Genomic DNA, 21,280 nt, shown 5'->3' on the forward strand with positions numbered 1-21,280 from the left:
CTATCGTTATTCTGATTTCTTTTTCAAGTAATTTGCCTATTTCCTCTTCATTTATTTGGACTTCTGTGTTTCTAGTTTGTTCTTTCATTTGTGCAGTATTTCTCTGCCTTTTCATTATTAAGTTATTATGTTTGAGGCCTCCTTTTCCCAGGCTTCATGGGAAGTTGAATTCTTTCCTTGAAGAAGGTTGAATTCTTTCTTTTGGTTTCTGCCCTCCTAAGGTTGGTCCAGTGGTTTGTGAGCTTTGTATAGGGTGAGATATGTGCTGAGTTTTTGTTTGTTTATTTTTCCTCTGATGAGCAAGGCTGAGTGAGGTGGTAATCCTGTCTGCTGATGATTGGGCTTGTATTTTTGTTTTGTTTTTAGTTTGTTTGTTGTTTAGATGAGGTATCTTGCACAGGGTGCTACTGGTGGTTAGGTGATGCTGGATCTTGTATTTAAGTGGTTTCCTTTGTGTGAGTTCTCACTATTTGATACTCCCTAGGGTTAGTTCTCTGGTAGTCTAGGGTCTTGGAGTCAGTGCTCCCACTCCAAAGGCTCAGGGCTTGATCTCTGGTCAGGAATGAAGATTCCGTAAGTGGTTTGTTATGGCATTAAGTGAGATTAAAACAAATATCCAAACACTAGAAACCAAAGATGAACCCCAGACAAATGGCAGTTGCAAAATCAGACAAATAATAATTAAAATAGTGGAATATATACATATACATATATACCCATGAGCATCGTGAAAACAGTCCAGCAAAAACAACATACAGTAGATTGACCCGGCAAACAGAAGAAATCAAAAATTATATTTACCAGTTAAGAACAAAACTAACTTAAGCACAAACTAGAAAACAAAACTAAAGCAAGGTGCCGAGTGGGGAATAAAGCAATGAAAACAAAACTAACAAATATGTTGAGAGGAAAGGAAAGAAAGAAAGAATAGATATGCAAAGTTAAATAGAGGTAGATAAAGAAGATTTATATATGTTAAAGATTAACTGCAAGGGAAAAGAACAGTAGAAAAGGCAAATGAATAAATGTAGAAAAAATATAGTAGGTTTGAAAAATTAAAATTATAAAAAAGAGAAAAAAAGAAGAAGAAGAAGAAAGAATAAAGGGGGGGAAAAAAGGAAAACTCCACAGAACTGCAAAAGCCCAATGTATAGGTAGAGGTTTATAACAACAATAGAAAGTGTGACTGAATGTGCACATATACCTATACACCCACAAGCAAAATCAGAACAGTCCAACAAAAATAAAGTACAATAGATTGACCTGGAAAACAAAGAAAACTAAAAATTATATCTACCAGAAGAAAACTAATTAAAGCACAAATTGGAAAACAAAACTAAAGCAAGGTGTCAATTGGGGAATAAAGCAATGACGATAAATATGTTGAGAGGAAGGGAGACAAAGAAAAGAAAGAATAGATATGCAAAGTTAAATAGAGATAGATAAAGAAGATTTATATATGTTAAAAAATAACTGCAAGGGGAAAAGAACAGTAGGAAAAGCAAACAAAGGAATAAATGTACAAAAAATAATAGTAGGTTTAAAAAATTAAAATTAAAAAAAAGAGAAAAGGAAAAAAAGAGGAAAACTCCACAGAATTGCAAAAGCCCAATGTAGAGGCAGAGGTTTGTAACAACAATAAAGAATGTGAGTGAGAAAAAAATAAAAGCTCAAAAACTTAATTGGCTTTCTTAGTGCAATAAAATTGACAACTACAACACTGGGGGTGGGAATCCAAAAGAATCTACAGAACATGTCAAAAAATAAGAATAATAAATGTTTTTTTGAGTCATTGCTATCAGAGTCCTTTACCTCGCTGGGAGTCACAGTCCACCTTACCTCCCTAGGATGCCCTCCAACACTCTTCTGATCTCTGGACCTGCTGTGGGGGCAGCTCAGATTCTAATCTGGTCCTACTCCTGTGTGTTCTTGCCTGCAATGTCCACAGCTATCAGAGCTAGTGTATTTTATTTTGTGGGAGCTCTCAATGGCCTTTTATATATTCCATAGACACAGAGTCTGCTTAGTTGATCGTGTGGATTTAATCTGCAGATTGTACAGCTGGTGGGAAGGTTTTGGGTCTTCTTCCTTAGCCGCACTGCCCCTGGGTTTCAATTGTGGTTTTATTTTCACCTCTACATGTGGGTCATCTACTGCGGTTTACCTCCTGAGGCTGCCCTGGAAGGCTTGGGTTTGCCCCTGAGAGGGCCAGGTGTGGAGGTGGTGCAGGTGCTTGGGCCCCAGGGATTCTGGCAGCACCAGGTACTCAGGGGGGTTGGCAGCTAGGACAGCAGGAAATAGTGCTCTGGAAGGGTATGGCAACCAGTATTGGCCAATACGCTCCAGTATTCTTGCCTGGAGAAGCCCCTCTCTGACAGAAAACCCTGGCAGGCCATGGTCTACAGGATCACAGAGTCTGACACAACCAAAGTGACCCTGCACATACAGACTCAAGACTTTTTTTGCCTGTGGCAGCTCTACCCAGTGAGAGTTGAGCATGAAGGTGGTGCAGCTGCTTCGCTTGTGGGGACCCTGGTGGCACCAAGTGTGCAGGGACACGGACTGCCTGCCCCACAGGAGTTATGGCCCTATCAGAGTCTTTTCTTGAGCCTCTTGTAGCTGGCAATCAGAAGGTCTCTTTGGCCAGTCTTTCTCTTTAGCTCCGCCTATTCAGGCACTTAGAGGGCTCCCTTGCCTGGGGTCCTTCTCTGTTGTTCGGCACGTCAGGCACATAGAGGGCCCCGCCCCCCCCCCCCCCCCCCCCCCCCCCCCCCCCCCCCCCCCCCCCCCCCCCCCCGGCTGGGGTCCTACTCTGTAGATTGGTGCATCAGGCACTTAAAGGGGCACCCTGGGCGGGGTCCTACTCTGTAGTTTAGTGTATCAGGCGTTTGATGGGCCAACCTCTCTATTGTTCAGCTGCCGTTGCTGGAATGTGGGGAGAGAGAGGCTATGGTGATGGCTCCAACCCCTGCACGTGACTTAGCAGTATCTATTGCCTTGCTTCCATGGCTGTCTGGCTTTCCTTCACCAGCATTTCCCACCACGATCTCCTCCCTCTCATCCCCTCAATCCGTCTCTCCACAGTCAACAGCAGCCCTCGCCCTGGGATCCATAAACTCCAGCTCCCAGCCGCTGCCGCTTCCAGAAGACCAGCGTTCCTGTCCGGGATATTATGCATGTGGCAAAGACTGTGATTCTCTTTCCATTTAGGCTGCCACAGATCAGCTGTTTCACACTCAGCCTTAAATGTTTCTCCTTTGACTCAAACAGTTGCCCCACTGTGGGGATCAGACCCCTGCTTCAGGTCCCCCACCCACTGAGGGCAGGTCCAGTCCGACTAACACTCCTGTTTTTCCCGCTAGTTTCTTCATCATACTGAGTTTTGCGTGGTACTATATATTCTTTTCCACTGGTCAGGTACTCCTGTCCGCTCTCAGCTGGTGTTCTGCATGCACTTCTGTGTCTGAAGATTATTCCTGATGTATCTGTGGAAAGAGATGTACTCCATGTCCACCTACTCCTCCGCCATCTTGTTCTCTATATTCTTTTTCATATTCTTTTCCATCGTGTTTTGTCACAGAATACTGAGTATTGTTCCCTGTGCTATACAGTAAGACCTTGTTGCTCTTCTATTCTATATGTAATAGTTTGTATCTGCTAATCCCAAACTCCCAGTCCATCCTTTCCCCTCTCTCCTTCCCCCGTGGCAACCTCTCTCTGTCTGTGAGTCTGCTTCTGTTTTGTAGATAAGTTCATTTATCTCATATTTTAAGATTCCATATATAAATGATATCATATGATGTTTGTCTTTCTCTTTCTGACCTAGTTTGATAATCTCTAGTTGCATCCACATTCCTACAAATGGCTGAGTAGTATTCCATTGTATATACATAGCACATCTTCTTTATTCATTCGTTTGCTGATGGACATTTAGAATGTTTTGATGTCTTGGCTGTTGTGAATTGTGTTGTATGAATATTGGGGTGCATGTATCTTTTCAAATTTAAGTTTTCTCTGAGTATATGCCCATGAGTGTGATTGGATCATATGGCAACTCTATTTTTAGTTTTTTGAGGAACCTCCATTCTGTTTTCCATAGTGGCTACATCAATTTATATTCCCACCAACAGTTTAAGAGGGTTCCCTTTTCTCCACACCCTCTCCAGCGTTTGTTATTTGTAGATATTTTTCATGATGGCCCTTCTGACTATTGTGAGGTGGTACCTCATTATAGTTTTGATTTGCATGTCTTTAAAAATTAGAAATATTGGCCATCTTTTCATGTGTCAGTTGGCCATCTGTATGTGTTCTTTGGAGAAATGTCTATTTAGGTCTTCTGCCCATTTTTTGATTGGGTTGTTTGTTGTTGAGTTGTACGAACTGTTTATATCTTTTGGAAATTAAGCCCCTGCTGGTTGCATCATTTGCAAATATTTTCTCCCATTCTGTATGTTGTTTTTTTGTTTTGTTTATGGTTTCCTTTGCTGTACAAAAGCTTGTAATTTTGATTAGATCCCATTTATTTTTGTTTTTTTGTTTCTATGACCTTGGGAGACTGACCTAAGAAAACATTGGTAGGATTTCTGTGAGCTGTTTTGCCTATGTTCTCTTCTAAGAGTTTTATGGTGTCTTGTCTTATATTTAAATCTTTAAGCCATTTTGAGTTTTTCTTTGTGTATGGTGTGAGGGAGTGTTCCAACTTCATTGATTTACATGCAGCTGTCCAGCTTTCCCAACACCACTTGCTGAAGTGACTTTTTTTCCACTGTATAGTCTTGCTGAAGGGCAAGCTTTAGCACAGCAGGGCCATGCATCATTCTCCTGAACATTGGGAGTGTTCAGAAACCTACACAGTGATCTAGTGTGGGGAGGGTGGAATGTGTGATTCAGGCTTCTCTCTTCTTTAGGGAGAGCAGGCATCAGCAGTGGGGGGCTGTATTGATGTCCAGGGCCTTGAGGAGAAGCCTCCGTCTGACCACAGACCCCTGGGCAGCAGGAGACAAGACTGGAGGGAGACACCTTCCTGGAACCTTCAGACCTGTAGCAGTTGGGGCAACACATAACCTAGTAGGGAACCATAGTTAGACTTGGAGAAAGCATGCATGCCACGTGGTCGTGAAAGGACACACATACCCATGACATGTCCTAGAAATGATGACAGAGGCTTTGGGGTGGCTGGGGAGTCCTTCAATGGTAAGCAGGTTCAGAGCCAGAGGACTACTTCATATCATTTTATTTTGCAGTGTCTTGTTTGGGGTCTTCACTCAGCCAGTAGGCAGAGCCCCCACCCTCCTATTGAGTGGCCACCCAGAGCTGGAACAGCTTGGAGGCCACCAATGAGTAGGAACAGCCAGAGGTGGCCTCAGGGCTTAGGAAGCTCATGGTCTGGGCCCCCATGTTTGGTTTGGCTCATGAGAAGGGCATCTTTTCTGCTTAGTAAACCCCAGATCAAGGGCTGATCATCTAAGGCATGTATGCAAGGTAGCAAGCTATCTTTCATAAGGTTTCCTGGGGCAGGGTCATGCCCTCCCATCTCTCATTGGTACTTAATACAAGTTATCTGTAGACTCTGATTGAATTGGATGATAAGGCCAGGACTCCTTCTTCCAGGTTAGTCTCTGCCATCCTTTAATCCCTCATCTTTATCCCTCTATACCCCCTCTCTACACCCCCTAGTAGGTCCCATCTAATGGATCCGGAGTGAGAGGAAGCCCAGAGAAGTGAGTTTGCATGGAGGGAAAAACAGAAGGAATGGAGAGTGCTCATGAATGTCAGGTGACAGCAGAGACTAAACGTGGAAGAAGGAGTCCTGGCCTTGTCATCCGATTCAGTCAGAGTCTACAGATAACATGGGGGTGGTAACTGTTCACCTAATTACCTGTCATGTGACCCAGCTAGATTACTGTCCCCTCTGTACCCCTGGCTACACATGTCTGCCCTGCGAATGGTACTACAGGATCAAAGTACCAGAACTGATGTCAGAAGGAGGAGGAAAAACATCCCATAAACACTGTCACCTCCAGGGTTGATGTAGGGAAGTCTCTGGAGCTCTGGGCCTGGATGTGATGTTGAGGAGGCCAGGGAGGTGGGGGTGATAGTGGGCTCGCGATTTTAACCATCCTTTTTTGAAAAATATTTTATTTATTTTTATTTATTTGGCTGCAGCATGGGGGATCTTTAGTTGCCGCATCTTAGTTCATCCATATTGTGGCGTATATCAGAACTTCATTTTCTTTTTATGGATGAATAACAGTCCATTATCTGTGTGTACCACATTTTGTTTATCCATTGATATGTTGATTGACATTTGGGTGGTTTACCCCTTTTGGCAATTGTGAGTAATGCTGTGATGAACACTGGTGTACCGTTGTATGTTTGAGTCTCTGTTTTCAGGTTTTCTTTGGTATACACCCAGGAGTGGAATTGCTGGGTCATATGGTAATTATACGTTATCTTTTTGAAGAACTGCCAAACTAGTTGATATTCTTAGTTTTTAAACAGGGGGCTCTGCATTTTCATTTTGCACTGGGCTCTGCAAGTTGTTTCCATGGTCTGGCCTGCCAGGGCTACTGTCGGATATCAAAGAAAGTGAAAATGAAGTCATTCAGTTGTGTCCGACTCTTTGCAACCTTGTGGACTGTAGCCCACCAGGCTCCTCTGTTCATGGGATTTTCCAGGCCAGAATACTGGAGTGGGTAGCCATTTCCTTCTCCAGGGGATCTTCCCCACCCAGGGATCGAACTCGGGTCTCCCACATTGCAGGTGGACTCCTTACCATCTGAGCCAGCAAGGATCCCATTCAGATGTCAAAGTCTAAGGCATATTTGAATCACCTCTCCCGTGGGTGGTTTAGCATGTGTCACTTCTGTTTAACCAGAAATTAGCCACCACACCTACCCTGTACTCCTGTGGACAAACATTTTTTTTTAACTGCTATCACTGTTATATTTTTATTATAATAAGTATTATTATAGCTGCAAAACTCTATGTGATATACATGTTAAGCTTTTAGTTTTTTTCTATTCTTTTGCAAATTCTTTTCCCATTGAGGCTATTACAGAATACTGAGCAGAGTTCCCTGTGCTATACAGTGGTCCATGTTGCTATACCTATTTTAGGAATGTTTTTGTTCAGTCGCTAACTCGTGTCCGATTCTTTGCGACCCCATGAACTGCAGCATGCCAGGCTTCCCTGTCCTTCACTATCTCCCGGAGTTAGTAGCAGTGTATATATGTCAGTCCCAAACTCCCAGTTCATTCCTCCCCCCAGTCTTTCCCTCTGGTAACTGTAAATTCATTCTCTAAGTCTGTGTTTCTGTTTCTGCCTTGTAGATAAGTTCTTTGTATCATTTTTTTTAAGATTCTGCATATAAGTGGTATCATATGAAATTAGCCGCCACACGTAGCCTAGAGCCCACTTAAGTTTGCTGTACTCCTGTGGACAGACATGGTTTTTACTTCTTGTCACAGGGTGGAAGGAGAATGGTTTACTTAAGGTCATTGACTTGAGGCCTGAACACATCCATGTCCACCAAGCTTACTTACGTCTGTATTAATGTGCTGCTGCTGCTGCTAAGTCACGTCAGTCGTGTCCGACTCTGTGCGACCCCATAGATGGCAGCCCACCAGGCTCCGCCATCCCTGGGATTCTCCAAGCAAGAATACTGGAGTGGCTTGCCATTTCCTTCTCCAATTAATGTGACTAGTACCATGCAGTCCTCACTGACGACTTGATTCCCCTGTCTTTACCAACATGATTTAATGATTGTAGAAACACTTGCCCAAGAAGGTAAAAGCTGTAAATAATTTTATGGTTTTAGGAACTTCTCTTAAACCCACTTAAAACTGCTTAGCTTTTCAGCAGATAACATCAAATGACTGTTAACACACCTTGCTTTGCCCACAATCCTGAACTATTACATCAAGAACCTACACAATCCTAATGAAGCCCCACCTTCAACCTGATAAATAACCTGCCTGACTCAGAGACACCGTTGAGACTGCTGAGTACTGACCTCTGTTACTGCTGGGAGCTTTGCTGTATCAACAGGTTGTCTTGGTGATCTATTACGGGAGCCTGTATTTAATCAGCAACAATTTTATTAAAAAAAAAAAAAAAACATTAAACACTTAAATTTATGTATTTATTTTTGGCTGCACTGTGTCTTTATTGCTGCATGTGGGCTTTCTCTGGTTGTGTCGAGCTGGGACTGCCCTCTATTTGCGGTGCACAGGCTTCCCACTGCAGTGGCTACTCTTGCTGCAGAACATGGGCTCTAGGGCTTCAGTGGTTATGGTGCGTGGGCTCAGTAGTCGCAGCTCGGGGGCTTAGTGAGATTGAAGGCATGTGGAATCTTCCCTGACCAAGGATCAAAGCCGTGTCCCCTGCACTGGCAAGTGGATTCTTAACCACTGGACTGCCAGGGAAGTCCACAATTTTACTTTCTGCATGATGCAGTTGCTCCAATCTTATTTGACCCAACATCCATCCATCTGATCATCCATTCATCCATTGATTTATTCACTTAACTGTTTATTGAGTGCCTACTATGCATTAGGCATCCTTAGACACTAGCTCCATGATACAGCTCTTGTTTCTAGAAAGTTTACTCTGGTTTAATGCTTCTATTGGAGACAGTGGGGATTAAGAGCCACTTTCAACTTGAATCTATTTGAAAATAGAACTTTCTGCAGCAAACAGGCTGGATCCCTTTTAAAATCTGGATTTCTGGACTTTCTAGGGGGGAGGAAAAAGTTTTCCACTACCCTCTTATGTTCAATACTCAAGGGCCTACGAATTTAAACAGCAAAAGACAGATTATAAGGAGAAAAGGAAGACAAATTTTATTAATATTTTACATGGATTTCACAGAAAAAAAGTGAAACTCAAGGTAGACTTGATTCGGGGATTTATACATCATTTTCAACAAAGGAAAGGAGGTCTGGGCTTCTAGGGATGATACTTTGTGGAGAAGTGACGAAGAAATGTAAGGGGGAAACTAATGGAAGATAAGAGTTCTTTTTTTTTAAGATTATAGATTTATTTCTTTATTTTATTTTTGGCTGTACCAGGTCTTCATTGCTGTGCAAGCTTTTCTCTAGTTGCAGTAAGAAGGGAGCTACTCTCCAGTTATGGTTACTTGGGCTCCTCATTGCGGTGGCTTCTCTTGTTGCAGAGCACGGATTCTAGGTGCAAGGGCTTCAGTAGTTGTGGCACATGGGCTTAGTTGTTCCATGGCATATGGGATCTTCCCAGACCAGGGACTGAACCCATGTTCCCCGAATTGGCAGGAGAATTCTTTACCACTGGACCACCAGAGAAGTCCAAGGGTTATTTTAACAAGGTCTGTTTATGCAGATTCGTCTTGGTGATGACTCTGTCTTGGTAATAAGAATCTCTTTCTAGTACAGGAGGAGGGAAACCTTCCCCAAGGGAATTTTATGCCCTGCTTTTAGGCAGAAAAGGGGAGGGAAGAGAACTCATTTAGCACTGTGTTGATTCTCACTCGCCTTCAGTTTATAATCAGTAATAATCCTGATGCCAAAGTGGTGTATTTGGGAATGGCATATCGTGGTCCCTTTGACTTGATCTTTAGAAGGCAGGGCTGCTAGATGGTCTCAGGGTGAGTTTGTCACTCCTAATGATTACCTGACTTGTCAGCGCTGTCTTGTTACCTCTAAGGTGCGTCTTGTTTCCAGGTACCACCTGTGCAGCCAGTGTGGAGACAGAGCCTAGGGGCTGGAAGCAAGAAGGTGGCCCAATCCCCTGGCATGGCCCTTTCAAGCCAGGAGTCCAGTTGGTGAAATGACCCACCGGCCCTTCCCGGGAGATCTCCCAGAGGGCTATTTGCCAGGATATATAATCAGCCTGGTGAGAAAGGGGCCCTATCAGAAGCTTTGCCAAGAGCTATGACCTGCCAAACCGGTTTGTGAAGCAGCTCCAGCCACTTCGGGGAGGACTGTTATATGTCTCAGCTCAGTTCAGTTCAGTTCAGTCGCTCAATCGTGTCCGACTCTTTGCGACCCCATGAATCGCAGCACGCCAAGCCTGCTATGTGTCTGGATGAACACAAATCTGGACTCTCAAACTGTTCTCTGCGTGTTCAGTTTTCTTTTCACTGAAGATGCACTTTCACTTTTCTTCCTTTTTTATCTTTTCTGCAGCCACTCGAGACGCTGCAGCCCAGCCTGTTTATCTTGTGAGCTGCAGAGGCACTCACAGCCCCCGCTGCGGCTCCGTCCCCGGGTGATTGCATCTCTCCTAGGTAATGGGGTTTTTGACCAGCCTTTTGTGTCATGCCAAGCCACAATGGGACAGGAATGTTCTCCCCTTATTTTCATCAGACGCTTTTATTTCCTGAGCTGTTTTATCAAGTGGGCCTGTTTCTGATTTTGCTCCTGGTTAGGAAAGGGGCCCGGGGTTCAAGGAGATCAGATGCCCTGTAGTGTTGATGGGGCTTTAAAAGAAACCAGAGTCCATCACGTGCTGAGCCCAGGGCCAATGCAGTGCTGCCTCCCAAGAGGCCAATCAATTTCAATTAAGGAGATTAAAAGCCCTGAGCACAGGGAGGGGTGGTCACGGGTTTCTGAATGCCTTGCTGCTCCAGCAGCCTGAAAGCAGGCCGCGGGCCCCAGAAGCGCTGGACAGTGTCCTCTGGGTCAATGGCAAGACAGCAGTGAGGGGTCAATGCCAAAAGAGAGCTGGCTTTAGGGACTCAATGATTCTTCAGGGGGCCCTACTGGCATATGGGGCAGGACTGACCTGTTAGTGTCCTCAACCCCATTAAGTATCCAGTCCCAAGTCACTGGGCTGTCACAACACCACACCACCCCTACTTCCAGATGGAACCACCCCAGGATCCCTGCAGCTGCCTCTGACCTGCTGTCCAGATTGGGGGGCAAGCCTTCTGTGGCTTTTGGGTGGAGACCTGGTTCTTCTGGTCTGGACCCTCCTTCTCCGTTGGGCGTCCCAGAGGCTCTGGGTCTGCCTCTCTCACTAGCTGCTCAGGCATCCTAAAGGCCACACCCCAAAGGGTAAGCACAGAGGCCAGGGCAGGAAGTCTGGTGAAGGAGAAGGGCCTTTGGTATCACACAGATCGAGGGCTGAGCCACCTCTGCCTCTTGCACTACGTTGACCATGAGTCAGCACTTGACCACCCTGTGCTTGGTTTTTTTTTTAAGCCCAGTGGACACCCCAAGTCATCCCGCTGTACCCAGGCACCCAAGTGAGCCTCGTTCCATGTTTATAAAGAGGAGCTTATTCCCCACCCCTGGCCTCATGAGGTTTGCCAGACCCACAGGAGTTACTTTATGTACATAAACCATCCCTGATTGCATGACCCAATGTTTGCAGGTCAAAAATTACACTCAGCTCTCAGATCTGGTGATTTTTGTTCAGAAGCCAATACATCAACAACATCACAAGAATTTGATGAATGTGCTTTGTCCATTGTAAATGCTAGGTGGGTGTTAAAGGACGGGACCAGACGACCGGAACCATGGGAGGAAGAGCAGGCAGGCTGCAGGAGAGGAAGGAGGAAGGAACCGCAGGAGAGGGTGTGGCGTGAGGCCGATGGAAACCACAGCTATCTGTTGGGCAGGAAAGAGAAACCAGATACAGCTTCCTGGGCAATAGAACTTCAGAGACAAGCACAGTTTGCTGGCAACTCCAGGAGGCTGAAGCCACCATTCCCGCAGCCTTTGGGGGTGAGTTTATCTCAGAGGACTGGCTGTTTGTCAGGGCTTGGGTCTCTTCCTTCTCTTGGCTGTTTACCTTCTTGCTACTTTCCTATTAACAGCACAGCCTGGAGAATGAAGGGAGCAGGAAGGGAGGCTCATTTCAGTTCATTTGGCTTCTTGTTTGATTATCTAAAGGACCGGATGGCTGCTGCAGAAAGTGACTTCATCGAGGATGGGGTCGCAGGGCTCCAAGCCCTCATGGGGAGCCAGGCACAGGGCGGGTCATGGGCTTACACCACCCCTGTCAGTAATGGCAGGGCCAGTCTCCTGCTGTCCTGCTACAGCCCCCAGCCTGCTTCCATTCCTGACCTACTGCTCCCAGGATAATTGAGAAATGAGTGATGGGAGCTGCAGGCTTCTGCTGGTTGTCGAGAGCTGTGATAGCTGCTCATAAACTTCTACAGTGTCTGCACTTTCCTCTAAAACAACAGCATGGTCAGCCTTGTGCATGTTTGTGTTGTATAAAAATGACCTCACTCTTTTTTTTTTTTGGCCATACTGCATGGCTTGTGGGATCTTAGTTCCATGACCTGGGATTGAACCCAGGCCCTCAGCAGTGAAAGCGTGGAGTTCTAACCACTGGACCACCAGGGATGTCCCAAAGACCAGTTTTCTTATTTGCGATGAGATTTGATTGCAAATAAGATAAAAAGCGAGATGCTTTTATAACACACAAGCCTGTTTCTTTTTTATGATAGGGCTCCATGGACCTAGCACTGCTGGTGAATTGGCGTGGATGCCGCTAAGTGCTGCGCTCATTCTTGCGATCTGTCTCTATCCCATTCTGGAGCAGTGACCAAGCCCTCAGGGGCCTCCTGCTGCAGACCACCCTTTCAGGGAGGCTGTTTAGAGCCCCACAGAAACCGTGCCACCAGCCATGGAGCAGTGCTGCCTGAAGCAGAGAGCAGAGAGCCTGAGTCAGAGAGCAGAAGCCAAAGTTGCCCGCTTCCCCAACTTGTGAGCTGTGTGAATTTGGGTCGAGCACTTAACCGGTCTGTGCCTCAGTTACTGCATCTAGCAAATGCAGGCGATGGTAGCTGCCCCTCCTCAGGGAGACTGTGAAGACTAAGTGAGATGGTGCCTGGCAAGCACTTCACATGGTGCCTTGTTAGTCTGTCCTCTTCCTTCTTTAGAAAAAGGGCCCCAGTGGAGAGGCAGGACCCTGCCCCATGAAAGAGGGACGCATGCCTAAAAAGAGCAAAGGGGCCTCTTTCACAAAATCATAGGATGTCTGAACAGAAGGTCTGGGTGGATGCAACTTCTGGGAACCCAGCCAGGAGTGAAGTCTTCCCTGGAGAAAATTTCCCCAGCAAGAAGCCCTGGAGCAGGAAAGCTAGGATGACCAGACTAGTTGACCAAATTCAAATTTCAAATCCTGCGTTCAGACTTGCCGAGGGATGACATCCTGACCAAAGAGAAGACTGATCTCCGTGGAATCTAAGATAAGAATCTAAGATAAAACATGACACACGTGAGCACCAAACAGTTGGTATATCTGTGGTTTCTGGGTTTTGCTCAGTAAACCTCAAAGGCACCATCCTCAGGCATTGAGATGAATGTCAGGAGACCAGGGGCCTCTGACACTGGGCCATCAGCACCAAAGTGGTAGCAGAGGCACCTGTGTCCATTTGCTCAGACTGCTATAATAAAGTCCCATGGACCGGGATGCTTAAACAACAGAAATTTCTTGTCTCATGTTCTGGTGGCTGGAAATGTGAAATTGAGGTGTGGACAGGGTTTGTTACTTCTAAGGGAGATAAGGGAATGGTCTGTTCCAGGTCTCTCTCTTTGTCTTGTGGGTGGCCATCTTCCCCCGTGTTTTTTTTTTTTTAATTTTTCATTTATTTAATTTATTTTTGACTGCTCTGGGTCTTTGTTATTGCGCACAGGCTTTCTCTTGTGGTGTGTGGGCTTCTCACTGCAGTGACTTTCTTATTGTGGCTCACCAGCTCTCGAGCTCGGGCTCAATAGTTGTGGCCCACGGGCTTTAGTTGCTTAGTGGTATGTGGGATCTTCCTGGACCAGGGATTGAACCCGGGTCGCCTGCATAGCAGTTAACCACTGGACCACCAGGGACGTCTTCCCATCCCCTCCCCACGTCTGCATCGTCTTCCTTTTGTGCATGTCTGTGTCCAGATTTCCCCTTCTTACAAAAACACCAGTCATATTGAATTAGGGCCCACCCTAATCATGTCACTTTAAATTAATTACCTCTTTAATGGCCCTCTCTCCAAATACAGCCACATTCTGAGGTACTTGGGATGTAGGGATCCAGCATATGAATTCTGGGGCCAGTTCAACCCATTGCAGTCTTTTACCAACTGGTCTGAACTTCATCAGCAGAGAAATAATGGGTGAGCCTGTGTTTTCCCAGATTTCTCCCACTTTTAAGCAGATTAAGGTTCAGCCTAGAATCGTGCATTGACCTGCCAAATGCAACTGAATGTGTAACTTAGACCATGTCATCTTTCCAGGTTAACATTTATTTATAAACCGCAGGTAATAAAAATAACATCTATTTGTCTCCCTCAGAACACTTAAGGTGTTCTGAGCCTTAAATTATGGATGCAGCAATTATGCTTTTCAGAACCAAGCATTATCAGTCCTTAGGACAGACGACTCAGGCAAACCAGCCAGCAGCACCAGCAGCAGCACAAAACAACCTTTCAGACCCACACGAGAGGACAAGATTGTAATGCCTCCGTGACAGCATTGCTTTATTGATGCAAGGCAAGGAAAACTACATTAGATTCTATTGATTCTCTTGGAGATCTAATAATATGCTTTATTCAGATCTTATTCACATCCCTTTTCCTCCACAGGGCTGTCTCAGGAGCTGAAATGGGCCAGTTACAAACAGAATTGGTTCTGCCGTCATAGAAAACCACAAAAGCATATGTGTTTTCAGACACAAAAGCTACCACACTTTCTTTGGAAAACAAGGCACAGGTGAAAAAAAAAAAAAATCTCACTTCTAAACAGAATGGAAAGCATGGCTAACTTGAGATTTATTTAATTACAGTGTCTTTCTCCGGGCTAATCAGTTTTAAAACCCATTCATATTGGTGCCGATGAGCCAATAAAAGATCCAGAAGAAAAGAAGTATTATATCAATGCAGAGAAACAAGGTTGTTTTTTTTAAAGCATTGAATTAATGTTTACACCACTGAGTCAGATTATTTATACATAGGCTACAGGTTTTGCATCTCCAGAATTTGTTGGCACTTAGAATATGATAAATTGTACCTGACTGACTTGTGAAAAATCATCTCAAGAAAGATTTTTTCCCCCTGGGAAAATATGGAAATGACACATGGTGTGTACAGCCAGAAACAGCGAAAGGAAAGGAGGGTTTTGAGCTGTCACAGTGGATGGTTAAGAATTTCAGCTTTGGGGCAGAAGTTTTGCTCAAGTCACATTACCTCAAAACCTGATCGTCTTCATCTCTAGATTAGGTTCCAAGTTCAGGTATTTCTGTATATATTCAATGGGATAGGGACTTTCCTGGTGGTCTAGTCATTAAGAATCCACCTGCCAATCAGGGGCATGGGTTCGGTCCCCGGTCAGGGAACTAAATCCCACATGCCACGGGGCAGCATGCCGCAACTAAAGAAGCCTGAACATTGGATAGAAGACCCAGCACAGCCAAAAAAATTCAGTGGGGTAATGCATGCACAAAGTTCAACATTAACCTCCCAGAGGCCAAATAAGAATCCAGTAAATGCTAATGTCTCTATCATTATCAAAGGGAATCTTTGCATGCTTTATCTCTCATCTGGAAAAAATTCACAAAAAAGGATTAAATTTGTTGGGGGAAAAAAGGTGAATCTTGGGTCCCCCTTAGCACATGTGCACTCCATCCTTTCTAAAAAGTGAAGTTTGTAAGTTTACAGGTTTTAGGGAGAAAGGGAAGCAACCAGAATGCTCCTACATTACTGGTGGGGATGTCAAAGGTCACAGACCTTTTGGAAACTCTTTTGTGGCTCCTCAACAGTTAAACATAGATACAGCCCAGAAGTCCCACTCCTAGGTGTATACTCAGAAGTGAAAACATGCGTTCATACAAAAACTTGTTCATAAATGTTCATTTCAGGATTGCTGAAGTGAAATGTTAGTTGCTCAGTCACATCTGACTCTTCGCGACCGACTGTGGCCTCTGGGCTCCTCTATCCATGGGATTCTCCAGGCAAGAATACTGGAGTGGGTAGCCATGCCCTTTTCCTGGGGTTTCTCCCAAACCAGGGATCGAACCCGAGTCTCCTGCACTGCAGGTGAATTCTTTATAGCTGAGCCATCTGGGAGGCCCTAGAAAGACACAGCTCAATTGTCTATTGACATGATAGACAGATAAAATAGATTTAATAAAAATGTTGAACAGCCATACCATGGAATTTTATTTGGCAACAATAAGGTGTGGACATAAGCTACAAGTGGATCAACCTTGAAAACATGATTCTAGTTGTGAAGAAACCAGTCACAAAAGGCTACGTACTGCATGACTTCATTCATATGAAACATCCAGAATAAACAACTCCATAGAGACAGAAAGGAATTAGTGATTGCCTGGGGCTGGGAGGGAGGGCAGGTATGGGGAGTGATTGCTAATGGATATAAGGTATTTTTGTTTGGTTTCGTTTATCTTCATGTTTACTAATATTTGTTTGGCTGTGCCAGGTCTTAGTTGTGGCATCCCGGAACTTCAGTCTTCATTTGTGGCATGTGGGATCTAGTTCCCTGGTTCTTCAGGGATCAAACCCAGGTCCCTTGCATTGGGAGCACAGTCTCAGCCACTGAACCACCAGGAAAGTCCCCAGGGTTCCTTTTTGCAATGATAAAAATTTTCTGGAATTAGATAGTTATGATGGTTGTACAGCTTTGTGAATAGTCTCTAAAACACTGAACTGTACCTTCTAAAATGGTGAATTTTGTGGTTTACCAATTGTATCTGGAAAAAAATCAGTGAATGGTTAATGTGGAAAAAAAGAAGATAGAGAAGCCAATATTGTCATTGTAGCATCCCGAGATAATCACTGCAAATGCTTTGATGTAGATCCTTCCAGACTGATGTAAATATATATATCAAAAAATAATAATAATAAAATGGTGTCATACTGTACATACTGTTGAATGAAAGTTTTGCTTTTTTTGTATTACTGTCACTTTTCAATATTAAGAAATTGCCTCTCTAGACATAGGTGGCATCTGACTCTGAATCTTCTCAAATGTCTTGCCTTTCCACTTCCCTCTGCCAAACTGTGTTTCTTCTCTTTCCAGAGTCTTCTTAGGACTTTGCAAACAAATCTGTTCACCTTGGCTCACCAAAATGTGTTCAGTGCTTGCTGTCACAGCTTGACCTATGTTACAAGCTTTGTCATTCATATCCATGATTTCAGTGGAATTGATCCCTAAATCCATATTTTTACCTTGGCCTCTACCCCTTATACTAGACCTTTATCTCCAAATGGCTACTAGAAATTCCCACTTGGACATTCATCACTGACACTATCATAAGACTAAAATCGAACTCATTATACTTTTTAGGCCTCCGGCTGGGCACAAAGGAAGATGTGAATTATGAATTTTGAAATGGAGGTTCATGCCCACACTTAACCTTTCTCATTCAAGCCAAGCTTCTTACAAGCCATGGAAGCCTACCCTAGCTAACTTAGAAAAGGTTGATTTGGAGGGAGACAGGGTGGCTCACACCATGGTCAAGAAGAGAAGGCCAGGGAACCAGATTTGGAAAAAGGGCAGGTAAATGGCCTCCCAGGGCCTGCACGGCAGTGACAACAGTGATGTTGGGCCCTGAGCACAGTCTGGGCTGCTGTCTGCTGGCTGGGATGCTAACGGTCCTCAATTACCTCAAGTAATTCCTCAGAGTGCAGAGAGGAGTCGGATATGGGACAATGTAAAGAAAAACAAACTCCTGTCCACACAGTCTGGGATTCCTTAAACCAAGGAAAACAGAAGTAATTTTCCTCCCCACCTCATGGGATTGTAAGAAAGAGCTGGTGTGTTGGAAGATAGTTTGTGAACCACGGGGTCCCTCTACAAAGTGTTCCTTATTTTGTTTACCTCTGTTCCCCCTCAGGGCTTCCATATTCCCTCAGTGCCCCCAGACCCCCCCTCACAGCCCCCACATCCACTCACTGATCCCCATCCCACTCATGGCCCCCATATCTAAGCCATAAAGTCTTGCCTATAATTCCTTCTTCACCCAGCTGTCCTTTATCATCTTCACTGGCCCTTAGAATTCAGCTGCAACAGTGAAAATCAGTCGCTCCCAAGCTTGATGATACATTAGACTCACCTGGGGCAGTAACTGCTTCAGAGGAGCCGTGAGGAGACCTCCGGAGCTGTATTTTCAAAAAACTGAGGAAATCACAGCAGGAACAGACCCACTGACCCACCGACTGAAATCTACAAATTGAGCTTGTGACACGGCGGCGCACTAGCCCTCAGTGAAAGGGTTCTGTATTGAAACGTTTGTAAGATGTAGCCTGCGACGTACCCCTCCAGAGATTCACAATTGAAGAGGTCCTGCAGGTAAGATACCTGTGAAACCATCCAATCCAGGACGTGTAAGACCTATGAGACTGCAAGACTCTTTTGTCTGGGATATTGTGATTTATAGTAAGAAATAGGCCATGGTTTTCATCCTGTTTCTGGCAGAGAGCTTCCTGAACCCTAGGGATTTTCTAAGTGGTGATACCTCAAAGGTGTCTCTTGTTAACACTAGTGAGGTGACTTTTGGAGGCACATAAGGGTGGGGGCTGGTTGCCATGGAGTCTACCCTGTGATTGGAGGGTTGGAACTTTTAATCCCACCCCCCCCGACCCAGCAAAGAGGGGCCAGTGGCCAATGATGTAATCAATCATGCCTACGTAAGGCTGTCAAGCCATTAAAAATCAAAAGGAGGGGGTTAGAGAGCGTCTGGGTTGGTGAACACATGGAGGTGCTGGGATAGTGGTACCTGGAGAGAACATGGACTCTCCAGGTCCCCTTCCCTTTCCCTACACATCTTGTCAGTCTAGCTGTTCCTGAGTTACATCCTCTCCTGCTGGTGTAGTGAAATGAAAGTTGACACAGTGGACGCGAGTTTGAGCACACTCCAGGAGATAGTGAAGGACAGGGAAGCCCGGCATGCTGCAGTCCTTGGTGTCACAGAGTCAGACACGACTTAGTGACTGAACAGCAGTAACAATGATCCGGTAAGTAAAATGTTTCTATGAGCTGCTCTCGCAAATGACTCGAACCTGAGAAAGCTGTGGCAACCTCTGGTATATAGCTGGTTGATCAGAAGCATAGGTGACAACCTGGACTAGTCTGAGTGGAGCAGCGGCAGTCTTATAGGACCAAGCCCCTAAGCTGTGGGATCTGATGTTATCTCTGAGTAGAGACTGTCAGAGCTGAGTGGATTTGCAGGATGCCTGACTGGGGTCCTGAGACTTACCTGTTGGTGTGGGTGCTAGAACCCATTTAGTCCCATAACATGTATTAAAAGTTCTACCTAGAGAAAATTCTGAGAAATATACTTCTACTTTGGGGAAACCCTGGCCTATAGAATCTGTTTGGAATTAGTTACTCTAGTTTCCAAGGTTTTTGACCACTTGGCTGCAAGATTTACCTCCTCCCATGTCTCTGTATATACAGTCAGCCCTGGGTGTCTGCAGGGGATGGGTTCTAGGAAACCCCGCAGATACCAAAATCCTTTCTTGCTCAAGTCCCTTATATAAAATGGCCTGCTGCTGCTAAGTCACTTCAGTCGTGTCCGACTCTTAGCGACCCCATGGACTGCAGCCTACCAGGCTCCTCTGCCCATGGGATTTTCCAGGCAAGAGTACTGGAGTGGGTCGCCAGTGCCTTCTCTGATAAAATGGCCTAATGGTTGCATGCTGCTGCTAAGTCCCTTCAGTCGTGTCTGACTCTGTGCGACTCCATAGACGGCAGCCCACCAGGCTCCCCCGTCCCTGGGATTCTCCAGGCAAGAACACTGGAGTGGGTTGCCATTTCCTTCTCCAGTGAATGAAAGTGAAAAGTGAAAGTGAATTCCCTCAGTCGTGTCCGACTCTAAGCGACCCCATGGACTGCAGCCTACCAGGCTCTTCTGTCCATGGGATTTTCCAGGCAAGAGTACTGGAGTAGGGTGCCATTGCCTTCTCTGAATGGTTGCATATAACCTACCTAATACCATTAATACCTAACACAATGTAAATGAAATGTAAATAGCAGGCCAGGCATGGGGCAAATTCAAGTTTTGGTTTTGGGAACTTTCTGGATTTTTTTTTTCCTGAATATTTTCTATTGGCAGTTAGAGGAACCCGAGGATCCAGAGCTCCTGGAGCTTGTTCAGCTTCTGTAATTGTGCTGTGATGTCCTACACCCTCACCTACCCCTAAAAAGCAGGGATCGCATGTTGGATACCTTAGTCCCCTTTCCTGGGGCAGGACCCCCTGCTGTAGTGGCCTGGTAAATAGCTGTCAGTTTTCTGAATGTCTTTTGGGGTTTGTGGGTTTGGTTTCTTCTCCAGCTGATGCTGCCCAACCTCCTGGGCATCATGTCTGTGGGGTTCAGGGCCCTCTTGGAGGGCAGAGTGCTAGTCAAGGCCGTGGAGTGGGTTATGTGACTGTCCAGGGCAACCACAGAAGGGATGGAGAGGAGGTCCAGAATGAACACACACTGAGCAAGTGGCCCACTTGCTCCCTCCACACTGGAGGGAGTGGCCAGCTAAGCATGTGGCCCAAGGGAGTGAGGGTTCTGGGGTTAGTCCCTGCCCTTTAGGGGCCTCTGTCCAGCAGCTAAAATAGAGAGGGCCCAGGTCTGAACTTCTTCACATGCTTGTCCTGCCTCCAACCAGCCACTGGGGGACTGGCACCTCCAGTAGCTTCTGAGATTAATACCTCCCGGTTTCCTCCGATCAGAAGGCCAGGGGCAGTGATGCTAGCCCGGGGAAAGCACTGAATCCACCCTGACTTGTTAAGGGAGAAAATTCACACTGTTGTCCTTAGTCACTAGTTGCTGGTTGTCCACGTTGTGCTCTGAGGTTGGGGCCTCCCCATATCTCCCAGCTCTCCTGGCGCTGTGGCTCTCGAACTTCATCGTGCATCTGGGTGATCTGCAGGCCTCATCCAAACACACTGAGCTTCCCGCCAGATCTGTTGGGTCAGCAGACCTGGGGCGGGGCAGGAGGTTTTACATCATTAACAAGTTTCCCAGGTGATGCTGCTGCCGCCCATCTACAGAATCATACTCTGAGGGTCATTGATTTGGGGCATCACACCCTCTGGCTTCCCCAGCCCTTCCACCTGCAGCAAATGTCTCCCCACTGACGTGGAGGGTTTTCAGTGGCTCTCATCATTCTGGGGATAGTCTGACCTGCATTTCAGTGTGTCTCCTCTAATTCTTTGAGTGGACAGATGGACAGTGAAAAGGCGGAGGAAATTAGGAATAAAAAGATAGCTGAGAAGACTTCCCTGGTGGTCTGGTGGTTAAGAATCTGCCTTCCAATGTAGGGGACTTGGGTTCCATTCCTGGTCGGGGAA

General features: G+C 45.6%; 1 long non-coding RNA gene across 4 annotated transcripts in view; it reads left to right on the forward strand.

Moving 5' to 3' along the window:
- The window catches only part of LOC109568005 (uncharacterized), a 90,688-nt gene extending 73,832 nt beyond the window's left edge, over positions 1–16,856 (forward strand). For 3 of the 4 annotated variants that reach the window (XR_011570018.1, XR_011570017.1, XR_011570019.1), the window contains 3 exons: positions 10,164–10,264; positions 11,462–11,705; positions 12,437–14,553. This is a non-coding gene — a long non-coding RNA (uncharacterized lncRNA). The other variant, XR_002182166.2, reaches the window with a different exon arrangement.
- Positions 16,857–21,280: the final 4,424 nt, after the last annotated feature.

This window comes from Bos indicus, chromosome 13 (genome assembly GCF_029378745.1).
Source record: "Bos indicus isolate NIAB-ARS_2022 breed Sahiwal x Tharparkar chromosome 13, NIAB-ARS_B.indTharparkar_mat_pri_1.0, whole genome shotgun sequence".
Lineage (NCBI taxonomy): Eukaryota > Metazoa > Chordata > Mammalia > Artiodactyla > Bovidae > Bos > Bos indicus.